We start from the raw sequence: 23,357 nt of genomic DNA, 5'->3' as shown, positions 1-23,357 counted from the left end.
TCATGTGCAAGGGGCCTCTGATATAAAAACAGCCCAAAGGTAATCTTTATCTGCCACTGGCCAGATGCATTTACTTTGAATTTGGGTTTCAGTGCTGTTTCAATGAATGTGAGTTTCAAGGGCAGATAAGCTTTAATGTTAAGTCTGTTTTCACTGTGAGGCTGTATTGCTTTATTTAGCAGATGTCTGTCAGTGTTTCTGCTATAAAATGTAAAATAAAAGTTTTTATAGTATTTTGCCCCATTTACCATAAACACTGTAAAAGTAAAGCAGTATGCACATTACAGTGTTTATGGTAAATGGGGCAAAATACCCAAGTAATGGGACATTGGGATAGCTGCAGGGGGCAGGGCTTTGTATGGGGAGCCCCATTCGACCATGATTTTGTGAGGGGGGAAGGACAGCAAACTCAGACAACCCTGGACGGCTACACCACTGATCAGTAGGCCATGGAGAATGACTTTTGGAGGTCCTTGCAAACTATAATATAGTTTTGCTAAGATTAGAATATTGCCTACCATTAAAATGCCCTACTTTTACCACAAAACACACATACTGCAAGTCACCAAAAACAAAATCCTAAGGTTCATCAATTCTCCCTTCCAAGTGAACATCATTGCTACACATTTAAAAAAAAAAAAAGGTCACCATTTACTACAGGGTCTGGGGCCATATTTGGTTGTCTGTGCTTCAGTTTGTACCCACAATTCCAATGGAGTTGGTGGGGTTACATAATTATGTACGTACATTTTATGCTAATCAGCGTACAGATTTGTACCTATTTTTCATGGGCCTTTGTTCAGATTTTTGATGTTTCCAGGTTGAGAGGTATGGTATGAAATTAATGATTTGCTAAAGCACAGATATCTTGTACAGTGAAATAAATGCTATGTATATTTAAAGGTAACCCCTGATAATACTGGATCTCTGTTCCTCATGTCAAAAGGTGGATGATTTGCTTACCATTATTAGTAGTAAATCTAGACTTACTGGTGATTGTTGCACTTGTGCAATTTGCAAGGCTTGGAGAAAAAGAAGTTCTGTACTCACCATAACGTTCCATGTTGGTAACCCATCTCACCCTTCATTTTTACGTATGGGTTCGGAGCCGATCCTCGGCTCCGACTTGGCCAATTTATAAGCTCGAAGACTTCTGGTTGGCTCGTAGCTAAGCAGGTATCCCATAGTGCACCAGTACAAACCCCAGATCTTGTTTGCTGCTCACTAGAAGAAATAACCATAAAGACAAACCAATACTAAAGGGTCTCCAACCAAAGATAACCAAAATATTAATACCTCCAGAGTCTTCCAGGATGGGGGCAGGAGGGTGGGTTGGTAAAAATAAAGGGTGAGATGGACTACTAACATGGAACGTTATGGTGAGTACATAACTTCTTTATGTTGTGTAGTCCAATCTCACCTTCATTTTTACGTATGGGACAGCGTCCCTAGTGCCTTATTCTTGGGTGGCTCATTGGAAAATACTCCTGAGTACCATGGAGCCAAAGGATGCTCTAGCCCTAGAAGCTAAATCCAATTTGTAATGTGTAAAAAAAAGTGTGAGGGGTAGCCCACGTAGCTGCTGCACAAATATTACCAAGTGGGACCTTGGCTTGAAAGGCTGCAGAGGTAGACAGAGACCTGGTAGAATGAGCCTTGATCCTGGAGGGTAAAGGTCTGCCCTCCAAATTACAGACAAAGGCTATGCAACTGGAAATCCAATTAGATACTGTCACTTTAGAAACTGGTAAACCCAATCTAGATTCAAAAAAGGAGATTAATAGTTGATCTGATATCCTAAAGTCCTTGGTCAGATGCAAATAAAAACATAGTTGTCTATGAACGTCTAGCTGATGAAACTGATTTTCAGCTGCATTATAGTGATTAGGAAAAAACTGGGAGTTCTATGGATTGATTTAAGGTGGCGTGAGAACAAACTTTGGGAACAAAGGAGGGGTTAGTACGCAGCGAGACCCTGTCTTTATGAAAGATCAAATAAGGTGGCTTAACAGATCAGACTTGTAACTCTGATACCCTTCTTGCAGATGTGATAGCCACCAAAATCAAAGTCTTCAAAGACAAAAATTTCAATGAGGATGAGTGAGAAGGTTCAAATGGGGAAGATGTCAGTTTGGACAATACAAAATTTAAATCCCAAGAAGCCACAGGCTCTTGAAGATGTGGCCTCAGTAGAGTGCCCCCTTTCAAAAAGGTCTTGCATAGCTTATGAGACATTAAATTGGTGTCTGGAAATCCTAAAAGGAAATCAGAAATAGCCGCCAATTGAACTCTGACAGTGGCATCGGCAGATCCTTGATGAAAAAGCTTGGAGAGAAATTCCAAAATTACAGGGATAGGAGCAGTGTAGGGATCTACATTCATTTTCTGTGCCCAAATAAAAAAACGTCTCCATTTACTGCCATACATTCTCCTAGTTGAAGGTTTATGGGGAGGACGTTAGGATATGTGACACTGAGGCAGATACATCGTGAAGTCTGACTAGGGATGGAACTGGAGCAGCCACGCTGTCAATTTGAGGGTGTGGACCAAGGGATGTAGCGACCCTGACATGTGAGTCAAAAGATCTGGAGCTGGGTCCAAAATCCAAGGATCGTTCAGGAAAAGAGGCTCGAGGAAGGGGAACCAAACCCGATGAGGCCCGTAAGAAGCAATGAGGATTAACTTGCATCCCAGCCGTCTGGCTTTCCGAATCACTTTGGAAATGAGAGAAAATGGAGGAAAAGCATACAGAAGACCCTGTGGCCAATCGTGAGCTAGAGCGTCTCTGGGCGTCTCCCTTGGAGGGGGAATGAGGGAAAAATAGCTGCTGCATTTGGCCCTGACTGGACTGGCAAAATGTTTGCAGCAAGGCTGCCCCCATTTGCGGAAAATCTGTTCTGCTGTTTCGTGTTTCAGAGACCACTCGTGAGGCAGTAGGATCGCCCGACTTGAGCTTGTCAGCTATCATGCTGATCATCCCTGGGATGTGCGTTGCTACCAGAAAGCGCTGGGAAGAAATCGCCCATTCCCAAACTCGCATGGCCTCTCAATAGAGTGGGTAAGATCTGTTACCGCCCTGTTTGTTGATATATCAAACTACCGACATGTTGTCTGTTTGTATCGCAATAGTCCCTAGAGAAAGAAGGTCTTGAAGTGCTTGCAATGCCAGGAGCACTGCTCTCATCTCCAGAACACTGATATGCAGGTGAACCTCATGTTCTTGCCATGTGCCTTGGACAGTCCTGCTGAGATAATACCCCCCCACACCCGATCTGAGAGGCATCCATGGTCACCATGGCAATGGGTTGGACAGGAAAAAGGGGGCGCCCGTCGTCAACTGGCTGGGTGCTATCCACCAAAGGAGGTCCTCCTTGCATGATTCCGTCAGCAGAACAGGGTGATTCAATGGAAGACATTGGAAGGACCATTGGGAAAACAGAAGACACTGGAGAACTGTCATGTGCAACCTGCCTAATGACATTAATAGGATGGTGGATGCCATAGTCCCGAGGAGCTGAAGAACCCACTTTGCTTTGACCTTCCGCAATGGAAGAAAGCGTTGAATCTGAAAGATTAAATTTTGTGCCCTTTCGGCAGGAAGACTAGCTGTCATGTTCACTGTGTCTACCTCTGCGCCTATAAAAATGACAGATTGAGAGGGCAATAATGCAGATTTTTCTCAACTTATGGAGATCCCCTAATTGAGCACAAAGTTGAATAGTGGCATCCCTGTTTTGGAGAAGTAGATGCCTGGTGGGGGTGGGCAGGAGCCAGTCGTCCAAGTACGGAAACACCTGGAATCCCTGACGTCTCAGGTGAGCTGTCACTACTGCCATGCATTTGGTGAACACCCTGGGGGCTGTGGTGAGACCAAAGGGCAGAGCAAGAAACTGATGATGACTGGCTCCCAGCCGGAAGTGTAGATGACTCCTGGACGCCTTGTCCATTTTTATATGATAGTAGGCATCCTGGAGATCTATTGAGCATATCCAATAGTCTTTCCCTAACAAAGGGAGAATTGACTGCAGTGTTACCATCTGAAACATTAAGATGTTTACCTTACAGACACAAGATGCAGGGTTTGATTCTCACATGGGGTAACTGGCTAGGCTTAAAAAATGTCTCACAAGGGCAGTTAGCCTAGAGTTAACCAATTGAAACTTGTCCTTCTTCACGGATTTGTTTAATCTGCTGAGGTACAGTATTGCCTCCAGTCTTCTGTTCGTTTTGGGATTAAAAATAACCTGGAGTAAGTTCTGGATCCTATCTGGTCTGCTGGGACAGGATGGATGACTCTTTTTAAGAGCAACTTGTTGATCTCCACAGTTGCCTGATCCCTGAGATTGGGTGGTACATCTGGGATCTTCTTGGAAACAAACGGTGGAAGGGAAAAGGGTATGATATAGCCTCTGGTAACAACTCTTTGTACCCACTTGTCTTGGGTTATACTTAGCCAGGCTTCTGGATACAAAGAAATGCGACCCCCCCCAACCAGCCCCAGAGAAATGCGGTCAGGCCCCACATCAAAAACGTTGTTAAGGCCGTCCCCAAAAGGAATCACGACCTTGTTGGTATTGCAGACCTCCCCTGGCTCTAGGGCGACTTCTCCCATTTCCTCCTCCTCCTCTGCCTCTGACGGAGGGTTCACCCTTTGTCCGGAAAGACCCACTGGGACTTCTTGAGCCACATTTTACCATCCCTTTGACCTTTAGGGTATGGTCTAGAGGGAACAGTAAAACGTACTCCCACGGCAGAGAGCATCTTTCCTTCTTTCTCACACCGAGTGAGTGTGTCCTTCACCTTAGATCCAAACAATGAGGAACCATCAAAAGGGGTGTTGGTGATAGTGGGTTTGAACGGTTCCGCAAAATTACATAAGTGCATCCAGGAGTGACGCCTTAGGGCAACTCCTGAACCCGCTGCTCTACTCGCTCCATCAGACGCATAAGAAATAAGCCACATGGAGGAGTTAACTATAGAATTTAGGGTGGACAACTGAGCAGAAATCTTATCAGGAACTCCCTCAGTACATGTACCCTGTATAGAATCTCCCAACTCCTTAAGGAGATCCTTCTGCAATCGCGTGAAGTGAGTGAGATAGTTCAACGATCAAATAGCAAAAGCAGCTGAACTGAAGACGCGCTTCCCATACCTGTCCATCTGTCGAAACTTCTTATTCGGCGGATGGACAGAAGAAGAGGTCTCAGCAAGCTCCTTCTTAGTGGCCGCCGCCGCCACCACCATGGCATCTACAGGGACACCTTTGGACAAAAATTCTTTATCTGGAGGGGCAGAAAGAAACTTGTTGGGTCTCCTAGGGGCTGGCTCCACAGCATTGGGAGTATCCCACACCTTTCAACTAACTAAATCCATCAGTTCGTCAAAAGGTGGAGACACCCAAGAGGCAGAAGGTTGAGACCCGAAAGCCTTTAGGTACACCGACTCCTCATCAGAAGGGTTAACAGTGGGCCAGCTGCACTTCTGCTTAAGGATCTCCAGGATGTCTACGAAAGAGATATAATCAGAGGATGACTTGGGGGACCCTTCTGACTCCTCGAGGTCAGTGTCAGATGTCAAAGACTCATCCTGGTAGTCAATATGCTTCCTCTTGCATGTCTTCTTCCTGGGGGGCTCCTCATAAGAGTATTCTGGGGAGGTCAAGGAAGAGTGGCGGGCCACCAGCCGGTGGCTCCTAAGGTTAAGGGTTCTCTGCTATCTCCGGAGAGAGTAGGGGCTGAGATCAAAGTGGGTGCTTTAGGGGGGAGAGTGCTGGTACCTTTGGTGGCAACTGATGACTTGGACAGTATGCTCTTCACCTCGAATGCTGACCTCTCCTGCTCCGAAGAGACCGAGGATGCTATCGGCACCAAGATAGACACAGAGTCTGAACTCACCCTAGTCGAAACGTCGAGAGGGAGACTCAGAACCGAAGAAAACTGATTCCAACCTTCCCTGTAGGCACCGACCAGACAGCTTTGGCCCCTGGACACAACGGACGACACCGAAAGTGTCGGAGCAGAGCTTGGCTCCAAAGCAACTGCAAATGGAGTTGGAGCCGAGGATTCCACCAATGGCACCAAGCCCTCTGACTCCAACAAACCAGCTTGGCTCGGAGGAGGAATAACAATCGAGGGTATCACAGGTTTCATAGGCTCCAGAACAGACTGGGTCAGAGCCGACAACAATTTAGATAGAGCAGAAGACTTCAACAGTCTCAGGACTACCCTCTCTACATCTTCATCCGAAAGGCTCCTGGAAGACCTGCAGGACATAGTCGGGGATCTTGATCTCGGAGGAATAGCAGGTTTCAAAAATTCAGTGGTCAGCTCCGACAAACTAGGATCTGACCCTGTCACTACAATGTTGCTCTCAGTCGGCTCCGAAGGTAGTGGAGCTGATGAGGCCGATTTTGCCACTTTAGGAGGCAACTCCGAGGCTCCAGCCGGTGCCGGAGAAGGTCTTTTCGAAGACTTAGACATTGCAGACTTAGTGGACTTGGAAGAAGAGGAAGAGCTAGACAAGGCTTCCTCAAAGGAAGGCTTTAACAGATCCTTTAGAATTAGCTTGTTCCTTCTCTCCTGTAACACTCTAGGGTAGAAGGCATGACAGAACAAGCAAGTCTCTTGCAAATGGATGGCCCCTAAGCAATAGACACATAGGCCATGACTATCCGTCAATGACATTTTTTGGGAGCACTTCATGCATTTCTTAAAGCCCGAAGGCTTGTGCTCCTTAACCTCTTTAGACATACACACAGACGACAGGACGAGAAGAGAAGTAAAAGAGAGGACTAGGTCCTCTAACTTAAACGGCCCTAGCCCTGAAGGAGGAAGAGACACCACAAGGACTAGGTCCTCTAACTTAAACGGCCTAGTCCAGACAGGAAAGGGACAGCTAGGTCTTCTAACTTAAACAGACCAGCGAAATTTCGCACACACACAGAAAAAAACTTTCACAAAGAAAAAACCTTGAATCTGTTAAGATTTAACAGAGGAAGTTGGAACTGGGGTTTCGAACAAAGAAATCCACAACCGTAGGAAAGAACACCAGTGGATAACCGCCAAAAAACAAAACTGCTCTACAAAATTGTAGACTGGAAAACCAAAAAAACACTAGCGGAAATAAGCTATCTGCACTAAGTAAGAAACTGGTACACCGGACACCACAAAGCAAATGACTACATTAACATTAACAGGCCATAGGCCCATAACTGCACCAAAGGGCGCAAAGAGCTAATTACCTAAGAATTAGTAACCTACACTAACAAGTACTAATGCAACAACAATTGTACCAAACTAATATATCTCTGACCAAAAATGTTAATAATGTAAGCAAGATAACAGTTAACACTTAGCCAGAGCCAAGAGAAGCACAACCGAACTCGTCAACGTGGCAAACGAGATCTGGGGTTTGTACTGGTGCACTATGGGATACCTGCTTAGCCACGAGCCAACCAGAAGTCTTCGAGCTTATAAATCGGCTGAGTCAGAGCCGAGGATCTGTTCCAAACCCATACGTAAAAATGAAGGTGAGATTGGACTACACAACATCTGCTGTTACATATATGAATGACTGGACTGGTGAGAAAAATAATGCTAAGCAAATAATAAATGTAATACATTTAGGAAAGGAAATGTCTACTGTCTCTAAAGATCACTCAATATTTATGAAACAAGTAAATCCAACTGACAACATTGAAATTCTGGATACAAGTATTCAGCAATCTGAGGATTCAGAGCATATAGAAACTGACAACTATCTGTAAAGCAGAGAAGACACACTAAAAAGGAAACTGCTTTGTTGTGTAACACACAGATTACAGGGAATGCTAACAATTTTCTTTCAGAAAACTTTCAGTCTACAAAAAAAGGCATCCTTTCCAAAACAGAATGTATAAAAACAGACAAGATGCAGGTGAAATGAAAGAAATCAAAACATGGAAGGACGAACTAACATTACTTTAAGAAAAAAAGAGGAGAAAGACCGACGATAACATGGCTCAAGATGTGGATGTGCATAGGCAGCTGGGTGAGAATCATATGCTTGCAAATATAATAAGTAATGAAAGCAGTGGAATTAATATGACTAATGGTGAGAAATATCATTCATTTGTAACAATTGGGAAAGCTGATATTACGGAATTAGAAGGTGAGGATTCTTCAGATCTGGTCAGAAATTATATTCTTGTAATTGGAGATTCAATTAGAGGAACTGATAATTACATTTACTAAGAAGATAATCAACATCGAACAGTGTTATGCTTGCCAGAAGCAGAAATAGAGGATTTGAGAAAGGCCTTAGAATACTTTAATGTAAGGAAATTTGGATATGTTTTTATTCATGTCGCTACAAATGATGTCATCTGCAAGGATTCTCTGAATGTTAGTAGGGAACTTACAGCCCTCTCAGATAGCATAGTTTGTACAGCTGTTAGGACATATTTTTCACAACTCACATATAGAAAGGAGAGCAAGGTCACTATGAATGAAAAGATTTCCGGGTAAATACCTACATGAAAAAATGCCCCATTTTTAAAAATGGAAATGTTAGAACATCTGAGCCTAATTTTCACACACGTGTTCAGACAGGATGGTGTGCACTTGTCAAGATCAGGGAAGATATTTTTTTGCAGCAGATATTTGGCAATATTTGACAAACAGAAGGCAGGATTTTTGCCAAGTCGAAATTTTAGCAGTTCACAGATAGCAACATTTGATGCATCTCTGATAGCTGTTAATACTAAGGGCATTTAATAATCATTTTTTATAAGAAAATTTGCTATGTCCCCACAAGATTGATGCCATTATAGTTTGTGAAACATGGTTAAACAATGACTGGAAATCAGTTCTGTCAGGATATAAATGTCTTTACTGTAACAGACATTCTAACAAAAAAATCAGGTGGGGGTGTTATGATAGGGATTAAAGAATTATGAGACCTGTGATTCTTATGTGTTCAATGATAACACCAACACTATAGATTATGTAACTGTGACAATGCAGATAACCCTGGAACCTATATCAATTGTTGGAGTGTACAGACCACCAAAGTCAAATACTGATAACCTACAGTAATTCATAGATATCTTGGGAAAGGAAGAATAACAGTGGCTGGGGACTTAATATTGATTCAACAACATTAGCACGGAAATTATTCACACCGTATGTCCAGGAACAACAGTTGCTTTAAACTGTTGTGTCTTTTGGCTTTTCCTGGTTAGGGGTCACCATAAATTGTAAAAAAAAAAAAAAAAAAAAAAAACATACTAAGGAATGAAATACATTGTTTGTCTTTCTAAAGTAATTATTGTTACTTCCTATCAAGTTTTACCACCATTGATTTGCAGTGATTATGGGGTTATAAAGGTTAATAATTCTGCCAAATGAAATCTAAACCAATACACAAAAGATTAACAACACATTATATGGAAGCAAAACAGTCACTATGTAAAACTAATCAAAGTGATGCATTCAGTGGAAAAACTACAGAAGGAACGTGGAAAGTTTTGAAAAAGTAACTGTTTGAATGCAGAATGTCAAAAAAGGTTTAATATCAGGATCTAGGCAAACGTCAGCAGCATACACTTCCATAAGGACAAGATACTCCATTAAGGTGAGAGACAAAAAAATATAAGAAATGGGAACAAGGTTGAATAACAACTTTGAAAACTGAAATAAACAAGATGGACAAAAAAAAATTAACCACAGTATGAGACAAGATCAAGAAAAATTTGAAGAAAATTTATATAAAGATATTCAGCATAATAGAAAACCATTTTATAGATACATAAGATGTGAAAGGAGTAAAGTCATACAAATTGATAAACTGCAGATTCTAAAATGTATTCTCAGACAAAACAGATTATAGATATATTTACAAAATCTTATGCAATACAGTTTGGCTTGAACAAAGTAGATAAGTTGTCCTAGTGACATCCAGGTAACCTCAGATACCAAAATCAAATAAGAGGGTACCCTACCACGTCGCTGAACACTTAGATTCTCGAACGCATAAATATCGACACCTAAATGTTGAATGCTGAAAACCACGAACGGCCAATTACGCAAATGTTTTCCAGGGAAAAAAATGTGCTTGGCTGCCATCAAGGATTTGCCCTTTTCCTTGATGAACAGCCATCTCAGAGTTGGTATATTTAGTTGGGGAGGTGTGGGGGGCACAGCCCCCCCACATCGGGGGTGGGCAAAGCCCCCCACTTGGTTAGGGTTTTAAAGTTAGTTTTTTTGTTTTTTTTGCCAAGCGAATTTTTACACAGGGAAAAAAATTGAGTAATTGTCCATTTGCTGTTTTCAGCGTTCGACATTTAGGCGTTCAACAATCTAAATGTTCGACATTGTAATATAGATGCAAATAAGATTAAATTGAAAAGGACATATGCAAACTGAATCCAAACAAAGCACAGGGTAGAGACGGAATTAGTAATGATGACCTGAGAACACTTCAACAAGAATTTACAATATCATTACATCTATTATTTACTAGATTGCATAATTATGGGGGGATTGCTCAAAATTGGAAACATGCACTTATTAAACCTGTTTTAAGGGAAAGGGGAGTAGGACAAATCCAGAGTCATACAGACCCTTAAGTCTACTTTCATGTTGTAGAAAAACAATGGAGAAAGTAATAGTGGATAAGTTACTGTCAGAAGAAGAAAGGCTGGGACTTGAAATCATATGTAGGCATGCACATGTTGAAAATAGTTGTCGCCTCACAGTAAGACTCTGTCCGGTTCGATTCTCAGCTAGAGCGTCTTCTGAGTGGAGACATGCGTGAATGGGCGTACCTTCGTTGAAGGTTGTGCATCAGGGCTGGTAACTCGGCATGTAAAAATCAACTACCAATCATTAGCGGACCGGAGTTCCGATATGGCGATCCCTAACTGGGAAAAGCCGAAAGACACAACAACAACCACCACCTGTAACATGATGTTCTATAACAACATAACAGCTATGTATGAAAAATCGTGTTGTGATGTAATTTATAAAGATTTAACTTCAGCATTTGACAAGGGTCATGCATAAAACACGGACCAATAAATCAGAACAACTAGCCATTAATGTACTCTTGATATAATGGATAGGTGCATGGTTTACAAATAGAACATGGCAAGTATCATGCAGGAACTGGACAGGTAAAATTTTTGGTTACAGTCAAGAGTATCCCCAAAGGGCTCTGTCCTAACCCTATAGTTGTTTAGATTCTATCTTTCAGACCTACCTTTTTCATCTGATGTGTTCTACGGTCTGTATGCAGATAACTTGAAACTGGGTAAACTGATGACACGTGTTACAGATAGGGCATGTCTGCAAAAGAACTTTATTAAACTGACCATTTGGACACAGGGAAATAATATGCTGATAAATATATCAAAAACTAAGCATCATAAATTTTGGGAGACATAAAACGAAAGGTAAATAATACAGCACACAGTGATTGAAACTGCAGAGTCATTTAAGGACCTGCGTATATGGGTAGATCCAGCTTTGAGTTTTTCTAATCATAAAAACAAATTGGTTAATGATGGTTACTGAGCTATAGGATATATAAAAAGATTTATAAAGTCTAGGAAATCAAAAATGATGAAGTCATTGTTTATTACTTACATTAGACCCAAACTTGAGTATGGAATAACAATATGGAAATCTTACAACAAAACAACCTTGAGTATACTGGAAAGAGTACAGTGGAAATATACCAACGACATCCAAGGATGCAAAATTGAAGATAATATGAAAGACTAAAATATCTGAACTTGTACAGTGTCTCATAGATATTTAAGAGGAGACCTTATTCAGGTATATAGGGCATTTAAAGGCAACCACCTCTGAGAATGATTGAGGTTATCAAAAAGTAGTAAAGAATCATCAGACAACCTATGTAGTAGATTCTATAGGAATGAAGAGTGTATTAACTGGTTCTCTGGTGCAGCAGATGATGCATGACGCAGATTACCAAATTACATTAAAGCAAGCACTAGTTTAGATATTTTTAAGAACAGCCTGGACACTTATGGGCACAGTAATGGTATATTGGCAGGCTAGAAGGGTATTAATGACTGTGCTTGAAATATTTGTATGCATGTCTGTAGAGCAGACATCATTAATGCCGTCACAAAACTCAAAGCACATAATTTTACTCAACCATTACCAAGTCATACAACGAGGCCAGATTCCATTAAAGAACCCTTTGTCCTGCAGGATTTGCTAACACTTAGAACTTTAGATAATGAGCAAGTCCTACCCCGGGTATCACTTCTGTGTCACTGTTAGACAGAGGCACAGTATACTAACCTCGAAAAAGGGCATAGCAAAATTAATTTAAAATGGGTGGCGAAAGCCAAACACACACTGGCTAGGCTTATAAATGCCCTAGGGCAGATAGCCTAGTATGAACCTATGAACCTATAAGAAGAGCATTTTGAAGTCAATACCAGAATATGTAATAAACACACAATGTAAAAGATGTGAAATATCAAAAGGTATGGCATATTACGTTACACTATATTACATTACAAGATATTACATGTTTGCAGACATATAATTTCTAGAATCTTATTTATGACCAACATAACCACTCAGCCTCTGAGTATTAAAAATCATAGCACTCGCCCTTAATCAGAACACAGGGCCATGAAAAGGTGCACCTTTTTATTTAAAAAAAAACAGAAATTCTTCTTACACTACACCCTATATAGTAAGTGATAGGGAATCTTTGCATAGGCTTAGTTTATTTATTTAATAAGGTGTGTCCCCATAACCAGGTTTGACTTTACAAGGAAATCAGAAAAATGTAGGAGGTGCAAGGAGTAAGCTACGAGCCAAAAATATTACTTTTTTTGTACTGCGTAGTCCACTGATCAAGACTGATCACTTGCAGACACAGTCGAGTTAAAAAAAAAAAAAAACACTCACAGGTAGTATGTATCACACAAGTAGTGAATACATAGTAAGAAAACAGGATAATATCTTGTTTAACAGCCATCTACAAGAAGTTCAATCAAGTAGTATGAAATGCTATGTCTAAATCACAGAAATTTAAGAGGTATGATGACTAGGACACGGCACCTTTTTTCAAACATATGACCTTATGAGTAGGAGATGATAAATGCTGAACACTTCATTACCTTCCTCTGAGTCTGCTGAAGAAAATGTATGTATCCATTACAATGGGTTAAAATTCTACAAAAGCATAAACGACAGGATCCTTACAGCATTACAGATCACTAACATACCATCTGCAATGCCACTACATAGACTATGGCTGCAAAGAATTCAGTACAACCTAGTCTACGTAAAATGCCTAATTATTATTTACTACTCAACAGCTTTCAATTTTCTTCTTTCCATAGAAATCTCTAACAATGAGACATTCTCCTCTGCATTATCATGAATGCAATCCAAGTAGAAAAAAACATGTTCAATAAGCAGAGATCTACGGTAAAAAATGGGTATTAGTTAAATATATCAGCCTATTTTCAATAAGATCTTTGGTTTCAGTTTACCCTTCTGGTAACACAGATGGACATCATTAAAGCAGCCTTGATAGGGGGTGCAAGTCAAGCTCTACCTACCTCTCTTAAACACAGTACAACTCAAGCCATCCCATGGAGGACTAGGAGGGCATGATTATCCCTTCAATATCAGTCAGATGCTCAATGCACTAAGTAAGTACAACCTGAAAAACAAACACACAAGCACAGCCTAACAGGTAAATGCATTTGCTAACACTGGGTGGAGAGACTAATAAAGACAAATATATATAGCAGAAGAATACCAAACACAGACTGTAGGAAGCCTCTTCACAGACTACAGGATACAGTGAGTTCGTATTTGTTATATCTGACTATAGAACACAGTAAATGTTGGGAACTATCTCAAGCAGTAAAAATTGTACCACTCTGGAAGGTCAGAGCAAGGAAGAGGACACAAAACTAGAAGTAAGAAGGCCAAGTCCTGAAGCACCAAACTGGCACCTCAAAAAATCACAATCCAAGCAATGACAACAGTCAAAGGCATGAACAGATAACTGAGAGTGCAGGATAAATGCCCACAAAGGTGGCACAAAATGCAGCGACATTACTGAAGAGGCCACAGATATCAGCATTTTCAAATACATACTTTGCTGCTTGAAAGTAAAAGACCATGCAGAAAATAAGCCACCAGGCAAGGCTTTGTGCTCAGCCACTACAAGTCTCTTCATACTTAAAGCAAAGGAGGCAAACAACTGGTCCATCTTTCTTAGCACATGTATCCTCTTCAGGCAAAACATGAACTGGCAGTGCACAGCCATGACATGAAAATCATTCCTTTTCTCTTTCTCACCCTAGCTATGCTTATTATGGATTTAGCCCTCCTCCAAAAATCACAAAGAGATGAATGCATTGGTTTAACAGCAGCTCTGAACCCCTTTTAGAAGAAAATTGCGTTAGACCTAAGGAACACCAATCCACGTTAAATATAAAATAGGATATCCTAAAGGTAAATATTTGATGCTTAGATGTATTGTGCAGAGGTGATGACAAGTATAAAATGCATTAAAAGAGATGAAACTGACAGATGCTTAACTAGCTAGCTGAAGGAAAAGTAGGGCTGGCATTCAAATACATTCCCAAAAGAGAGCAGTTATTCAGAGGAAGGCAAACATGCATGACACCCTTTAGATTACATGCCAAGTTATTCCAACAGCTATCAATTCCACTTGCTCTTTGCTGACACAATTCAGTTTTACTATATTTTAAAATCAAAAAAACTGTGACTGTAAAGCTGAAAACACACTTCCCCACCCATGAATTCATGCAGATTAATTTAGTAGTGCAATGAATGAACCCATGAAATCAATTACCCTAAAAAATGCCAGACTAAGAAAACGAGACAGCATGATAGTGATTTGTGACAGACGAGTACCAGTAAGAGTGAAGGGGAAGGTCTACAAGAGGGTAGTGAGACCAGCTATGTTATATGGGTTGGAGGCAGTGGCATTGACAAAAAGGCAGGAGTTTGAGCTGGATGTGGCAGAGCTAAAGATATTAAAATTTGCACTGGGTGTGATGAGGGTGGACAGGATTAGGAATAAGTATATTAGAGGGTCAGCCCAGGTTGGAAGGTTTGGAGACAAAGTCAGAGAGGCAAGATTACGTTGGTTCGGACATGTGCTGAGGAGGGATGCTGAGTATATTGGGAAAAAGATGCTAAGGATGAAGCTACCAGGTAACAGGAAAAAGAGGAAGGCCTAAGATAAGGTTTATGGATGTGGTGAGAAAGGACATGCAGGTGGTTGGTAATTAGAGCAAGATGCAGAGGACAGGAAGAAATGGAAACAGATGATCCAATGTGGTGACCCCTAACGGGAACAGCCAAAAGAAGATGATGATAATTAGCATACCTCTCAATAGTCACTGATTTTGTAAACTGCCTCTGGTTTTGCCTTTTCTTTCTGCCAAGTTCCTCATAAATTTGTTGATTTTCTGGTTAATCACTGAGGACTAGGCAGTCAATGCCAGACATTACAGTTTCATACTTCTTATTGTTCAGAAAAAAAATGCAATTTGATACACACCTGTTGTTCAGCTAAGAAAGAGTTGTCGTTTGTCTTTCGGCTTTTTCTCGGTAAGGGGTCGTCACAGCGGAACTCCAGTCCGCTAATGATTGGCAGTAGACTTTTTTTTACAAAACGCCGAGGTGCCAGCTCGACGCCCAACCTTCAACGAAGGCACGCCAATTTACGCATGCATGTTTTTCAAACGCTACCCAACCGCGGTGAGGACATTCAGACTCCGCACAGAAGGCACTCCCAAGCCAAGCCAAGAACCGATTGACAGAACCTCTTGCTGTGAGTTAACAATGCTACCGCTGTACCACTGCGGCAACAAGCCAAAATTTTGGGCCTTTGTTTACCTACTCAACATTATTTTTGGCACAGTTGGGAGCAAAGAAGCTGAAAGCCATGCTAATCAGTACCATGATTAGAAAGCCATCTCCTTTCCCCTGCCTTTCACAAAGCAGATTAATCATACCTGGTGATGTAAGCAATGACATCAGCTGAGGTCTTCCATAGCATGCAGAGAAAAATACTGGCAACCAGACTCCAGGAATATAAAATAGACAGTGCCAGCAGCATACTAAATCCACAGCAACAATACCAATTTCTACATTTTAAATTAACAATAACAAGTAAAATGACAAATAAAAGGGATGGAAAGATGAATTCTAACCTGCAAATGCCATTCAAACACTGGTGGGACAGCATCTAATTAGATCTGCAGGCAGTGCTCATAGTATACAGTGCTTACATAGCCAAACTGATTTTGTCTTTTAATTTAAACTGGAAAAAGTGGCAGCAGAGGTAGCTGTGTGTGAGAGAGAGAGGGGAGATCCTGTGTAATAAAACCCTGCAGCAAATTTATATATCAACAGATATTTACAGTGACAGAGCAGGTGCTCATTATTCAATCAAAAAACCTAGCCAAAACTACACCAGCAAATTTCTGAAAGCTGAAGGCAAATTCATTAAAGTGATTACTCCCATTAACCCTCAAAGTGGAGCGATCTCAGCGGTGATTAAATTAAATAATGTAATGAAAGGAGTAGAACCCCCTACATGAGGCGATTTGGGAAGCATTGTCCTTCCCAGAATACAAAATAATTCCTGTGGTTTTATCAGACATGATGTATACATGGGTCTCATTCAGAAGACTGACTCAACAGAAAGTCAAACTTAATATGGTAGAGACCATATGATCAACTTTTCAAAATGCTGAAAGCTTTTGAATGGAGATTGTGGCAGTTACCCTTTTCCCCACTGTACTGTGATCTCGGAGATGGTATATATAATATATGCAGGTGGTGTGGGGGGTGCAGGGTTTCTTTCCCTCCTGCAAAAAACAGATTTTTGTTGTTTTCTATCGTTCAATTTTACGGAAAGTTGATTATATGGTCTCGACCATATGCAGTTTGACTTTTCATTGAGTCTATCTTCTGAATGAGAACTGTATAAATATATATGGAAATGTACGCATACGTACAGACACAGACTCCCAAAGCAGCACATGCGCGAGCACGTGCGTGCACACACGCACTGCATATATGAATTGCTACAAATCTGCTGCAGCTCCCAACATGTACAGCAGTATAAATAATGAGCTCATACTGACTGATAACTGCAATAACTATTAATTTCACACAGAGTTTTAACCCTGTAGATTTTTAAGGTAAGTGTGGGGGCCACTTCAAACAGTAAACAAAACTAGCCTCTGAAGACATAAAATTATGTGGCATGTGAAGTCAGACTAGGTTATTTAAGAGGAGAAAATTAATATTCGATGGAGGCTAGTGACTGCACATTAATTTTGCCCTTGGGTGGGAACCCAAGGATGACAGTAAGACTTACAGACAAGATTCACCAATTTTTCACAGATAAGTGACATTAAACATCTCAAACTTAACTTCAAGTCACATTATTTATTTTCTTGAGCTTCGTGACCATATATAAAAGATATAAATAATATATATAAAAAATAAATGTATCGAAATGAGGATACATTTTAAACATAAACACATATTGTGGATATATTCTATTATTTATTATTTTTTTTTCTTTATATTAATGAAGTATTTTTGTAGCAAGTATGATGGATATCTGTAATTGTGTGGTATCTTTTTAAATATTTAATTAAGTTTAGTTAATTGATACACTGTTCTTTTTAAAAAGTGGTTTAATTGATTTGCACGTGTTTGTCTGAAGAAGGCAGGGTAAGAACCTTGCTGAAAGCGCTTACTGAAATAAATTCGCCTTTTGGAGATTTGCCGGCTTTTATTGATTCTTATTCGCCTTTATTTTACAAGTTTTAGCGTGTGGTTTTTTGCTGTATTTCATTTGGTTTGTAATGGCGAGTGGAACCGGAGCGGCTTCTCCTAGTATGTTTTCCCAGGAGGGATCTTCCAGTGCGAATCATAACAGCTATATTGGAAATCTTACCGCCCTTGTACAAGTTTTATTATGGCGAGTGGAAGCTTTGACACAGAAAGTCGAAGCTTCTTGTTTGGATTATATGCAAGAAGCTCAAGGTTTGAGATTTAGACTAAACAATGTCAGCAGTAACTGCCATAATGCAAGCGGTAACTGTCTTAATAATCCAGTACCTGGTGAACCTACCATCAACAGCCCGCATACTTCTGGGCCCAGGGAGGCTAATAGGTCTAACAATACGGATATAAGAACTGTTAATATACCTTCTTCTAATCCTAACATTGGTATAGTGAACAACAATCAGGTATCTAATCAAGAAGAACTTATTCCTTCTATGTCTTCTTTTCTTAACAACAATGTTTTTTTCGGCAGTATAACGAATGTGATGAACAGTTAAACCGATGCCATTCAGGAACAAGAGGAGATGACTGTTTCTTCTTTAATCAATGACTTCGACAACAATTTATATAAATGCAGGAAATGGCAGCTTGAGGTAGCATATTTGGAGCAATGCATCGAGAAAAAAGTCATTCCCAAAGGTCTGTGTCAGTGGCGCTACCCGGCTGGTTTGGTTGACAATTCTCTTTTTCATCAAGAACTGATTGAACTGTTTGATCAGCAGGGATTTGAGTTCCTGAAATCCCTTATTAATTTCTACAATAACAAAATTGACAATATGAAAATTGGCTTGGCTAGTTTAGAACAAGCAATTAAAACTCATAAAGAATTTTTAGGTATAAATATGAATATTGCAGGATTTATTCAAGTATTGAGGCAACAATGGATAAACTTTTGGTCACTAAAAAGAAAAAATTGGCAAGAGATTTAAACGGCTATTCTAATAATAGGGCTTACTCTTGTGCCAATTTCTAACATAATGACAATAGCGAAAATGATAATAGCCTTCCACAAGATTCCCCTGCACCTCAGCCTTTAAGGAGAAGTGAGAGGCTTATAAATAACAATGTTAATAACAACAACAACCATAATATTAGAACCAATGGGTCCAATGAAAATAATGGTAGGAATAATCATAATAGGTGTTTCAATAATAGCGCCAATACCAATATGGACAACAATGACGAACACCAGCAGCAGGGTTTTCATCGAAACCAGGAAGTGCATCAAACCAGTCGACAGCCCAATCGGAATCAGACCCAAACGAGAAACAGAAGAGACAGTGAAGGAGATATCCCTGGACTTTGGTGGGGTACCACGTATTCACACTAGTTCAGGGGGTGACTTTTCGATATACAATTACACCATCATTGATGTTGAACAAGAAATGGTGGACTTTTTATCCAAAGGTCTAACCTTCGTTCCTGCAACGAACATGGACATAGTCAAGACGATTGTGGACCTTAAACTGTTTGTTAGGAAGTTGAATCTTAATCTTCTCCTTGGTGAAAGTTCTAGTATGGTCAATTCTATCCGTGTCTCAAGTTTGTTTAACCCCCCCACTACATCCGAGTTTGAATGTTTTTGAAAGAATTTGTGAGATGGATTTCAGGGCTATCAAGGATAGGAAAAAACAACAAAGGAATTCCTATAACATCAGTCACTCTGAACGAGATTTTTTAAAATTTTTGAATGATTGCAATATAAGGGTGATGAAGCCCGACAAGGGGGGTGGTCTGGTGTTCATGGACCATTTTGTGTATGTAGAAAGCATGAACAAATTGCTGGACACAGCCGCTTATATTGAGGTAAGCCTTAATGAAGTCAATTTAGCTTATAAAAAGATTAGATCTACGCTGAACGATTTATTTTTAGAAGGGTATGTTGACCTTGATTTACACCAATATTTGTCCATGTTGGCGCCCAGAACACCAGTTTTGTTTGGTTCTCCCAAAATCCATAAGACCATGGTAAATCCCCCCTTTAGGCCCATAGTAGACGGCCGTGGGTCGATCACCTACGGCTGTGCCAAGTATGTAGATACTATTCTTAAACCCTTAGTAGAAAGTGAACCCCAAATATGCAAAGATTCATGGGACTTTTTAAATAACATCAACAAATTAGAATATCAACACAATACATGTTTTTTGACAATCAACATAAAGGACCTCTATACTGTTATTCCACAAAAAATTGGTTTGGAGTGGATAAGGGATTTTCTACACAAGAAATGTAATGACAACATTATTTACTTGATTGAAACATTACTAGAAATCGTTTTAACCAATAATTTCATGTCCTTTGAGGGGCAAATTTATTTACAAAAATCAGGGGTGGCCATGGGGTCCCCCTGTGGCGGCAGTTTTGCTAACGCCATCATGGCACAATGGGAGAATAACTTTTTATTCACCAACAAAATGTTCCAAAACAATGTCTCCTGGTACACTAGGTACCAGGATAACATGTTTTGTATTTGGAAAGGTGACACTTCACTCATACCTGACTTTATTAAGGACATTACATTAACGACTAATTTTTTGGAATTCACTTATGCGATAAGTGAAAGTTCAAAAAATTACTTGGATATTTTGTTGATTAACGACGAAATTAATGGCAGGTTTAAAAGTTTAATTTATAGAAATCCCACCTACTCAAATACATTTTTACATTTTTCCAGCAATCACCCTTACCATCAGAAGAGAGCCGTAGTTAAAGGTCAGATGGTAAGGGCGGCTCGCATGATTTCTGACAATTTAGATTTCGAGTCCGAATGTGAAAACCTTAGGGGCATGTTTTTGAGTAGGGGGTTATCCAAGTCACATGGTGTTCAACATTCAAAAGGAAGTGCTATTTAAAAGAACCACAGGGCACTTCTTCCCTGTTTTGAATAACCAAAGGATAACACATCAAGAGGCCAGTTTTAATCAAGGTAGCCTCACAGACCAAGAAGGGACCCCTGACAGCAGGTATACTAATATCTACCAAACTAGGTTTTTATGTACCTTTTCATTAGACCACCATTTTATTAGAGACATTCTAAATAAAAATTGGGATATTATAAATGGTGATGAAAAGCTTTCCAAATCTCTTGGTACATGTCCTAAGATTACTTTTAGGAGGGGCCAGAATTTAAAAGCTATTTTGGAGGCCAAAAAAAGAACACAGTCGAATAGGAATGTAGGTATGTTTAAATGTGGGGCTTGTTCTCAATGTAAATACATTTTGGTCAGTCACCTCCTATGTATTAATGACACAACTTATAAAATCAATTGTAGATATAGTTGTGACACAAAGTGTCACATACGTGGCACTATGTTCCCAATGTAAGGCCTATTATATTGGCAAGACTGAAAGAAAGTTTAGACAGCGTATTTACGAACATTCAAATGCTATTATTAAAAGGACACTAACAATGCTTTAGCGAAACATTGTTTAGACCACCCTGGACATGATTTCAAGTTTGCCATTTTACAACACAGACCTCAAGATTTTAGAGGGGGAACTTGGCAAACATTGTTGGAGGTCGATGAATTGATGTGGCAAATAAGAACAAAGGCCCATCTTTATCCAGGACTTAACGAAAATATATCTATAAAATGTATGCTTAAACTGTTAACCTTTCAAAGATGAAAGTATATTTGTTAACAAGGTATTAGCCATTTAGGCATGTACTATTATTATTTTTAGATTTAGATGTAAATTATATTTTTATGATATTTTGTTATCGTTGCAGTTTTTTATATGAGAGGTGTATTTTTGGGGTAAGGAAACAGATTAATTCCTGTTTAGCTGTTTAGTACATCTTTGTTTACCAAAGCGTTAAGGCAAGTTTATTTATTTTCTTGAGCTTCGTGACCATATATAAAAGATATAAATAATATATATATAAAATAAATGTATCGAAATGAGGATACATTTTAAACAAAGACATATTGTGGATATATTCTATTATTTATTTTTTCTTTATATTAGTGAAGTATTTTTGCAGTAAGTATGATGGATATCTGTAATCGTGTGGTATCTTTTTAAATAGTTAATTAAGTTTAGTTAATTGATACATTGTTCTTTTTAAAAAGTGGTTTAATTGATTTGCACGTGTTTGTCTGAAGAAGGCAGGGTAAGAACCTTGCCGAAAGCGCTGACTGAAATAAATTCACCTTTTGGAGATTTGCCGGCTTTTATTGATTCTTATTCGCCTTTATTTTACTAATTTCAAGTCTCTGTTTAAAGCTTTTTTTAAGGCTTTGATGGCTACACAAAAATGCAATTAGAGTATGCATTTAATTCTAAAACATGATGCTTTTGTATTAGATAGTAAAATTGGCATTACTTCTAATTTTCAGCCACAAGTGGAACTCAATTTGTTTTGGTGTCTTTGATTTAATGGAGTATTCCTTGAAGACAACACTGCACATTTGATTCTCTTACCTGAAAATAATGCATGCTTCTTTAAAGACTTTTTTTTCACATCTGAGCATTAAAGTCAGAAGTGACTCTCTCAATATTTTTTTCATGTAAAACCACTCACATTACACATGCTAATACATTACAGAGAACTCTTACAAGTAAATCAAATGTCACCATAAACTAATGAAGAAAATTTGGTCAAGCAAGTAAAAAAAAAAAAAATCAAAGATAAACAAAAGAAAAATGAAAATTTAGTAGAGAAAACAATGCAAGACTTGCAGTGCCAGCCCAGTATCAATCTGCAAGGCAGGCTTACTGCCGCGTAGTAACATGCAGTGATATTCTTTGACAAATGAGTTAACAGACAGCAATAAAATGCCATACTGACTTACGCAGCACCACTTCATCTGGTCACTATAATGTATATTATGTTGTCATTATCTAAGCAGCAAATTATATAGATCTTATTGCATAAAACCAACCTCTGCTACTGAGTCCATCTGTTACGCTTGTACAGGCACACAAACTTGAAAGACACTTGAGTTTCACTTTAGGCATAAAGGAAAGAACTTACAGCTTATTGGTTATGTCATTGGTTACATAATCTTTATGAACTCAAATGCAAAGCCTGGGAGGTCAAGGTAGCTGTTTCAGCACTAAGACGGTGCAATGAAAAATGCCTACCAATTATTCCATACTAAAAAGTGGTACATAATTTGACATAATAATTCCACAAATGTAGCATTTTACCTTCTTTAAGCAGTTTTTTTAATCAATGCCACAAAGCTGAGTAAAAACGGAATTCGTTAAAACAGCAAATAGTTTTATGCATACTAACACTTATTAAAATGCATATAAAAAGCAGAAACATGATGCATCATTTATGTTTGAACAAATAAATACTTCAGTGTTTCATGCAGTCTTTGACTAATGACCTTCCCAGAGAGACTTTTCCTCCTCACACTTCAGTTCTAGTTTTATGTCTCAGTTTTACAGCAAAATATACATAGAGATAAGCAGTGTTAGATATGTCTGCATTCATTAGTACAACCATATAATTAGCCCGA

The 23,357-nt window shown here is 39.4% G+C and overlaps 1 protein-coding gene across 2 annotated transcripts in view; it reads right to left on the bottom strand.

Moving 5' to 3' along the window:
* FANCI (FA complementation group I) overlaps positions 1-23,357 on the bottom strand; it is a 2,406,750-nt gene that overhangs the window by 1,076,386 nt on the left and 1,307,007 nt on the right. The window lies entirely within an intron of this gene.

Source organism: Protopterus annectens, chromosome 7.part0 (assembly GCF_019279795.1).
Source record: "Protopterus annectens isolate FY-2018-M chromosome 7.part0, PAN1.0, whole genome shotgun sequence".
NCBI classification, from domain to species: domain Eukaryota; kingdom Metazoa; phylum Chordata; order Ceratodontiformes; family Protopteridae; genus Protopterus; species Protopterus annectens.
This window is presented reverse-complemented; position numbering and strand designations above follow the sequence as displayed.